This window comes from Coregonus clupeaformis, unplaced genomic scaffold (genome assembly GCF_020615455.1).
Source record: "Coregonus clupeaformis isolate EN_2021a unplaced genomic scaffold, ASM2061545v1 scaf3902, whole genome shotgun sequence".
NCBI classification, from domain to species: Eukaryota; Metazoa; Chordata; class Actinopteri; order Salmoniformes; family Salmonidae; genus Coregonus; species Coregonus clupeaformis.
In genome coordinates, this window is record NW_025537356.1 from 19,710 (window position 1) to 28,646 (window position 8,937).

General features: G+C 54.0%; 1 long non-coding RNA gene across 1 annotated transcript; it reads right to left on the minus strand.

Annotated features, from left to right (window-relative positions):
- Positions 1 to 848: 848 nt before the first annotated feature.
- On the minus strand, positions 849 to 8,149 carry LOC121561587. The gene is made up of 3 exons (XR_006660946.1): positions 8,114 to 8,149; positions 7,763 to 7,884; positions 849 to 899 (listed from the first exon to the last, which is right to left on the minus strand). It is a non-coding gene; the product is annotated as an uncharacterized LOC121561587 (long non-coding RNA).
- Positions 8,150 to 8,937: the final 788 nt, after the last annotated feature.

Consider the following 8,937-nt stretch of genomic DNA (forward strand, 5'->3'; position numbering starts at 1 on the left):
CATAACGTGGACGGCAATCCCCCTCTCTCTACCTCCCCCTCTCTCTCTCCTCCCTTCCCCCTCTCTCCTCCCTCCGTCTCTCTCCTCCCTCCCCCTCTCTCCCCCTCCCTCTCTCTCCTCCCTTCCCCTCTCTCCTCCCTCCCCTCTCTCTCCTCCCTCCCCCCTCTCTCCTCCCTCGCCCTCTCTCCTCCCTTCCTCTCTCTCCTACCTCCCCTCTCTCTCTCCTCCCTCCCCCCTCTCTCCTCCCTCCCCCCTCTCTCCTCCCTCCGTCTCTCTCCTCCCTCCGTCTCTCTCCTCCCTCCGTCTCTCTCCTCCCTCCCCCTCTCTCCTCCCTCCCCTCTCTCCTACCTCCCCTCTCTCCTCCCTTCCCCTCTCTCCTCCCTCCCCCTCTCTCCTCCCTCCCCCTCTCTCCCCCTCTCTCCTCCCTTCCCCTCTCTCCTCCCTCCCCCTTTCTCCTCCCTCCTTTCTCCTCCCTCCTTTCTCCTCCCTCCCTCTCTCTCTCCTCCCTCCCTCTCTCTTCCTCCCTCCGTCTCTCTCCTCCCCCCTCTCTCCTCCCTCCCTCTCTCCTCCCTTCCCCTCTCTCCTCCCTCCCCCTCTCCTCTCTCCCCCTCTCTCCTCCCTCCCCCTTTCTCCTCCCTCCCTCTCTCTCTCCTCCCTCTCCTCCTCCCTCCTCCCTCCTCCTCCCTCCCTCCCCTCTCCCCTCCCCCCTCCCCTCTCACCTCCCTCCCTCTCCCTCCCCCCTCTCCGTCTCTCACTGCCAGGATTACCTGCCGCCTGTGGCCCTATTTTTCATTCTGTTTCTGCAGCTCTTCCAGGATCATCTGGAGTTCCTCCTCGTCTTCACTCTCCTCTCACTGTCTGAAGAGGACTCCTCTGTCTCACTGTGACCCTGCTGACGACTACAGACACAGACAGTTACATAAATCATGTAGACACACCATAACAACGACTTTCTATATAGTCTAGACCAGGGTTTCGAACTCTCAGTCCATGGCTATATAGTCTAGACCAGGGTTTCGAACCTCAGTCCAGGGCCCCTCCCGGTGCACGTTTTGGTTTTTGCTAGCACTACACAGCTGATTCAGATAACCAACTCATCATCAAGCCCTATAAAATCTGTGATTTTTTACCCCAAAATAGTTTTTTATTTTTCCAAATTATGTTATGTTTCGCAGTTGTATTTTTTCGGGTTTCAGATTTTCTTTGGGTTTTTTTTTCACTCTCAAAATTACAATTGTTCATATATAAACAATGACATTGGATGTTCTGAGTCCATGGCAATGATTAAAGGAAAATTCCATCCCAAAACTATCTTTTGGTCCATTTTTGCTAAAGTCCCAAAATGTTTTGCATGTCAGCAATCAACTTTTCAAGAGATATAACTTTCGAAATGGGTATCAGGTTATGGGTGTGCTTGTCATCGGCAAGGACTAGGGAGTTTTTAGGATCAAAATAAACAGAATACAGCTAAGCACAGGCAAATTCCTACAGGACAACCTGGTTCAGTCTGCTTTCCACCAGACACTGGGAGAGGAATTAACCTTTCAGCAGGATAATATCCTAAAACACAAGGCCAAATCTACAATGGAGTTGCTTACCAAGACGACATTGAATTTTCCTGAGTGGCTTAGTTACAGTTCACTTAAAATCAGCTTGAAAGTCTACGGCAAGACTTGAAAATGGCTGTCTAGCAATGATCAACAACCAACATGACAGAGCTTGAAGAATTTGAAAAAGAATAATGCAAATGTTGCACAATCCAGGTGTGGAACGTTCTAGAGACTGACCCTGAAAGACTCATAGCTGTAATCACTGCCAAAGGGGATTCTAACATGTATTGACTCAGGGGTGTGAATATTTATGTAAATTAAATATTTCTGTATTTCACTTTAAGTAGATTTGCTTAAATTTCTAAAAACATGTTTTCACTTTGTCATTATGGGGTATTGCATGTAGATGGGTGAGAAAAAAATAATATTTAATTAATGTTTGATTCAGGCTGTACCAACAAAATGTGGAATAAGTCAAGGAGTATGAATACTTTCTGAAGGCACTGTATATATTATATTACAGGATTTTATAGTCAAACAAATATAAGTCAACATAGCTGAATATAATATACTGAACAAAAATATAAATGCAACAATTTCAAAGATTTTACTGAGTTAAAGTTCATATAAGGAAATCAGTCAATTGAAATAAATAAATTAGGCCCTAATCTAAGGATTGGCAGGGGGTGGAGCCATGGGTGGGCCTTGAAGGGCATAGGCCCAACCACTGGGGAGCCAGGCCCAGCCAATCAGAATTAGTTTTTCCCCACAAAGGGCTATTGTAGACAGAAATACTCCTCAACAACTCCCCACCCCGCCTCAGACGATCCCGCAGGTCCTGGGCTGGCGTGTTTACACGTGGTTTGCGGTTGTGAGGCCATTTGGACGTACTGCCAAATTCTCTAAAACGACGTTGAGGCGGCTTGTGGTAGAGAAATTAACATTCTGTTCTCTGGCAACAGCTCTGGTGGACCTTCCTGCGGTCAAGTATGCCAACTGCATGCTCCCTCAACTTGAGACATCTGTGGCATTGTGTTGTGTGACAAAACTGCACATTTTAGAGTGGCCTTTATTGTCCCCAGCACAAGGTGCACCTGTGTAATGATCATGCTGTTTAATCAGCTTCTTGATATGCATTTGAGAGAAATATGCTTTTTTTGTGTATATGGAAGATTTCTGTGATTTTTTATTTCAGCTCATGAAACATGAGACCAACACTTTACATGTTGCGTTTATATTTTTTGTTCAGTGTAGAAAGGGATATTGTTCTCAAACATTTGCAGAGCTTGACAAGTGCACACATGGAGCTGGCTATTCTGTGTTGAGTGATAATTTGAAACAGGTCCTGTACGCTTCATTTAGAGTTTATTTGTAACTTTAGTTGTGATAGGCCTACAAACCTCATGTCTTAGAAAGTGATCATTTGAGCATTATATATCGCCTCCGACGCAGTGGTCTAAGAGGCACTGCATCGCAGGTGCCACTAGAGATCCTGGTTAGAATCCAGGCTCTGTCGTAGCCGGCGCGACTGGGAGACGCACAATTGGCCCAGCGTCGTCCCAGGGTAGGGGAGGGAATGGCCGGCAGGGATGTAGCTCAGTTGGTAGAGCATTGCGTTTGCAACGCCAGGGTTGTGGGTTCGATTCCCACGGGGGCAGTATGAAAAATTCAAAACAAATATGTATGCACTCACTAACTATAAGTCGCTCTGGATAAGAGCGTCTGTAAATGACTAAAATGTAAAATATATATATATATATATATATATATATATATATATATATATATATATATACATATATACACAACTCTATATTGATGATTTGGAAAAGTCACAAAAGGCAAGCGCTCTGTTCCTTGAGCTTCCCGCGGATTTAGAGAAAATTGCATTGCTGCTCTGCTTGTGTGGGAAGCAAGTTATTTAATGACCGGAAGATGGAATTAAAATGACAGAATTAAAAGTGAAATGAGAAGCAAAGGCTACAACGACCTAAAGCCAACACGTTGTAATAATCTGAACGGAGTTGTTATTATTTGTAAACTGTAGGGACGGGGTGAAGCGCAGTAACGTTATGAAGGCTAGCCTCAATTAGCCTAGCTGGCTAGCTAGCTTAACTAGCTTCTCTTGGTTTGATGAAGTCAAGACAGGTACTATGTAATCAGATGGGATGACTAGCAAGAAGTTAGTCTAGTTTGTCTAGTTAATCTAGCTCGAGTTAACAGTGCTTGCCGTCTCTCTCTCTCTCTGTGTGCCTCACAGTGACCACACCACACGGCCCCTACCCTGCTCCCTACCACCCTGCTCCCTACCACCCTGCTCCTGCCACCTGCTCCCTACCACCCTGCACCCTACCACCCCTGCTCCCTGCCACCCTGCTCCTGCCTACCCTGCTCCCTACCACCCTGCTCCCTACCACCCTGCTCCCTGCCGCCCTGCTCCTGCCACCCTGCTCCCTACCACCCTGCTCCCTACCACCCTATTCCCTACCACCCTGCTCCCTACCACCCTGCTCCCTACCACCCTCCACCCTACCACCCTGCTCCCTACCACCATGCTCCCTACCACCCTGCTCCCTGCCAACCTGCTCCCTACCACCCTGCTCCCTGCCACCCAACTCCCTGCCACCTTGCTCCCTACCACCCTGCTCCCTACCACCCTGCTCCCTACCACCCTACCCCTACTACCCTGCTCCCTACCACCATGCTCCCCTACCACCCTGCTCCCTGCCACCTGCTCCCTACCACCCTGCTCCTGCCACCCTGCTCCCTGCCACCCCTGCTCCTACCACCCTGCTCCCTACCACCCTGCTCCCTACCACCCTACCACCCTGCTCCCTACCACCCTGCTCCCTACCACCCTGCTCCCTACCACCCTACCACCCTGCTCCCTACCCACCCTGCTCCCTACCACCCTGCTCCCTACCACCCTGCTACCCTGTTCCCTGCCACCCTGCTCCCTACCACCCTGCCACCCTGCTCCTACCACCCTGCTCCCACCACCCTGCTCCCTACCACCCTGCCACCCTGCTCCCTACCACCCTGCTCCCTACCACCCTGCTCCCTACCACCCCTACCACCCTGCTCCCTACCACCCTGCCAACCTGCTCCCTACCACCCTGCTCCCTACCACCCTGCTCCCTACCACCCCTACCACCCTGCTCCCTACCACCCTGCCACCCTGCTCCCTACCACCCTGCTCCCTACCACCCTGCCACCCTGCACCCTACCACCCTGCTCCCTACCACCCTGCTCCTACCACCCTACCAACCTGCCCCTACCACCCTGCCACCCTGCTCCCTACCACCCTGCTCCCTACCACCCTGCCACCCTGTTCCCTACCACCCAGCTCCCTACCACCCTGCTCCTACTACCCTGCCACCCTGCTCCCTACCACCCTGCCACCCTGCTCCCTACCACCCTGCTCCCTACCACCCTGCTCCCTACCACTACCACCCTGTTCCTACCACCCTGCTCCCTACCACCCTGCTCCTACCACCCTGTCCCTACCACACTACCACACCTGTTCCCTACCACCCTGCTCCGCTACCACCCTGCCACCCTGTTCCCTACCACCCTGCTCCCTACCACCATGCTCCTACCACCCTGCCCTGCCACCCTGCTCCCTACCCTACCACCCTGCTCCCTACCACCCTACCACCCTGTCCCTACCACCCTGCTCCCTGCCACCTGCTCCCTACCACCCTACCACCCTGCTCCCTACACACCTACCACCCTGCTCCCTACCACCTGTTCCTACCACCCTGCTCCCTACCACCCTGTTCCCTGCCACCCTGCTCCCTACCACCCTGCTCCCTACCACCCTGCTCCCTACCACCCTGCTCCCTACCACCCTGCTCCCTACCACCCTGCTCCCTACCACCTGCTCCCTGCCACCCTGCTTCCTGCCACCCTACCACCCTGCTCCCTACCACCCTGCTCCCTACCACCCTGCCACCCTGCTCCCTACCACCCTGCTCCCTGCCACCCTGCTCCCTGCCACCCTGCTCCCTACCACCCTGCCACCCTGCTCCCTACCACCCTGCTCCCTACCACCCTGCTCCCTACCACCCTGCTCCCTGCCACCCTGCTCTCTGCCACCCTGCTCCCTGCCACCCTACCACCCTGCTCCTACCACCCTGCTCCCTACCACCCTGCTCCCTACCACCCTGCTCCCTACCACCCTACCACCCTGCTCCCTACCCCTGCCACCCTGCTCCCTACCACCCTGCTCCCTACCACCCTACCACCCTGCTCCTACCACCTGCCACCCTGCTCCCTACACCCTGCTCCCTACCACCCTGCCACCTGCTCCCTACCACCCTGCCACCCTGCTCCCTACCACCCTGCTCCTACCACCCTACCACCCTGCTCCCTACCACCCCTGCCACCCTGCTCCCTACCACCCTGCTCCCTACCACCCTGCTCCCTACCACCCCTGCCACCCTGCTCCCTACCACCCTGCTCCTACCACCCGCCACCCTGCTCCTACCACCCTGCTACCCCTGCTCCCTACCACCCTGCTCCCTACCACCCTGCTCCCTACCTCCCTACCACCCTCTCTCCTACCACCCTGCTCCCTACCACCCTGCTCCCTGCCACCCTGCTTCCCCTGCCACCCTGCTCCCTACCACCCTGCTCCCTGCCACCCCTGCTCCCTGCCTCCCTACCACCCTGCTCCTACCACCCTACCACCCTGCTCCCTACCACCCTGCCAACCCTGCTCCCTACCACCCTGCTCCCCTACCACCCTACCACCCTGCTCCCTACCACCCGCTCCCTGCCACCCTGCTCCTACCACCCTGCTCCCTACCAACCCTGCTCCATGCCACCCTGTCCCTACCACCCTGTTCCCTACCACCCTGCTCCCTGCCACCCTGCTCCCTGCCACCCTGCTCCCTGCCACCCTACCACCCTGCTCCCTGCCACCCTGCTCCCTGCCACCCTGCTCCCTACCACCCTGCTCCCTGCCACCCTGCTCCCTGCCACCCTGCTCCCTACCACCCTGCTCCCTACCACCCTGCTCCCTGCCACCCTACCACCCTGCTCCCTACCACCCTGCTCCCTACCACCCTGCTCCCTACCACCCTGCTCCCTACCACCCTGCTCCCTACCACCCACCACCCTGCTCCTACCACCCTGCTACCCTGCTCCCTGCCACCCTGCTCCTACCACCCTGCTCCCTACCACCCTGCCACCCTGCTCCCTACCACCCTGCTCCCTACCACCCTGCTCCCTACCACCCTGCTCCCTACCACCCTGCTCCCTACCACCCTGCTCCCTACCACCCTGCCACCCTGCTCCCTACCACCCTGCTCCCTACCTCCCTACTCACCCTGCTCCCTACCACCTGCTCCCTACCACCCTGCTCCCTGCCACCCTGCTCCCTGCCTCCCTACCACCCTGCTCCCTACCACCCTACCACCCTGCTCCCTACCACCCTGCTCCCTACCACCCTGCTTCCTGCTCCCTACCACCCTGCTCCCTACCACCCTGCTCCCTGCTCCCTACCACCCTGCTCCCTACCACCCTGCTCCCTACCACCCTGCTCCCTACCACCCTGCTCCCTACCACCCTGCTCCCTGCCACCCTGCTCCCTGTTCCCTACCACCCTGCTCCCTACCACCCTGCTCCCTACGGTTAACAAAGTACCAAAACAAATGGCTTTTCTGCTGCTCCCTCACTCGGATTGAACCGGGTGTGGACCCGACCGGATCTCTTTGTTTAAACAAATAATTTGTGCATATTGTGTCAGTCTGGGAAAGTCCCGGGTCCATTTCGGAACAGAACCTCTAACTCCCATCACCCTTTATCCACATCATTCAGATTATTCAAATTCAATCATGAAGTGTTTGATGTGATTTTGGAACGCATTTGCATTGATGTCAGAGTGATTGGAGGGACAAAGGAGCCCTGAGTACCAGGCCATTCTTTAGCGACCTGATGGTCACACAGAGCAGAATAGGAGGACATTACCGTGACTCAACGCTCATGTGGTCGTGACCAGTGTTGCAGTAGCTCAGTTCTGACCTCTGTATGTCAGCGATCTATATGTCAGCGTTCTGACCTCTGTATGTCAGCGATCTATATGTCAGCGTTCTGACCTCTGTATGTCAGCGATCTATATGTCAGCGTTCTGACCTCTGTATGTCAGCGATCTATATGTCAGCGTTCTGACCTCCGTATGTCAGCGATCTATATGTCAGCGTTCTGACCTCTGTATGTCAGCGATCTCGGCCCTCAGCCTCTCGATCTCCCCCTTCTCTGTAGATATCTGCCTCCTCAACACCTCCTCCAGAGATATCAGCTCCTCCTGCTCTGTCAGGATCTCATTCTCCTGGAGGGAGGGAAGGAGGGAGGGAGGAGAGGGGGGAGGAGGGGGGAGGGAGGGAGGGAGGGAGGGAGGGAGGGAGGGAGGAGGGAGGGAGGGAGGGAGGGAGGGAGGGAGGGAGGGAGGGAGGGAGGGAGAGAGGGAGGATCAGTACTGTTCAGCATACATCAGCAGATAACATAAACTACAGATCAGTTTGTGTGTGTGTGTGTGTGTGTGTGTGTGTGTGTAATACCTGTGCCAGTATGATATTAACCACCTCTTCTTCGTTTCTCAGTCATCTCTTCTTTAGAGAGGCTGGCTATCTCTGGGCTATCTTAGTCTACACTCCTAGAGACACACACACACACACACACACACACACACACACACACACACACACACATACACACACACACACACACACACACACACATCACACATCCTACACACACACACACACACACACACACACACACACACACACACACTGGTTAGTTTAGAGCAGGGTTTCCCCAAACTCGGTCCTGCCCCCTACATCCCACCCATCTACACACAATACCCCATAATGGCCAACATTTGGTTTAGATTTAATCCATTTTAGAATAAAGCTGTAACGTAACAAAATGTGGAAAAAGTCAAGGGGTCTGAATACTTTCCGAAGGCGCTGTAGATGAGATGGAGCCATATTTAACGATGTTGTGTGTCCTTGCCTGTTTCTTGGCCTCCCGTAGTTGGCGTTTGAGAGCCGTGAGGATGCGTTGAACCTCCCAGAGCCTCTCCTCTTTAGACAGATCTTTAACCCCCAGCCTGAGGTCCCTGTGAGGCAGTTCAACAGGAACTCCTGGGGGCATGTAATAACGTTAAGGTTTATAACACCTTAATAAAACATACTGTATGAACAGAGGTAAAGCTGGAAAGAAATGTGTACTTCATATAAATAAATGTACAGTGGGGAAAAAAGTATTTAGTCAGCCACCAATTGTGCAAGTTCTCCCACTTAAAAGATGAGAGAGGCCTGTAATTTATCATCATAGGTACACGTCAACTATGACAGACAAAATGAGAAAGAAAAATCCA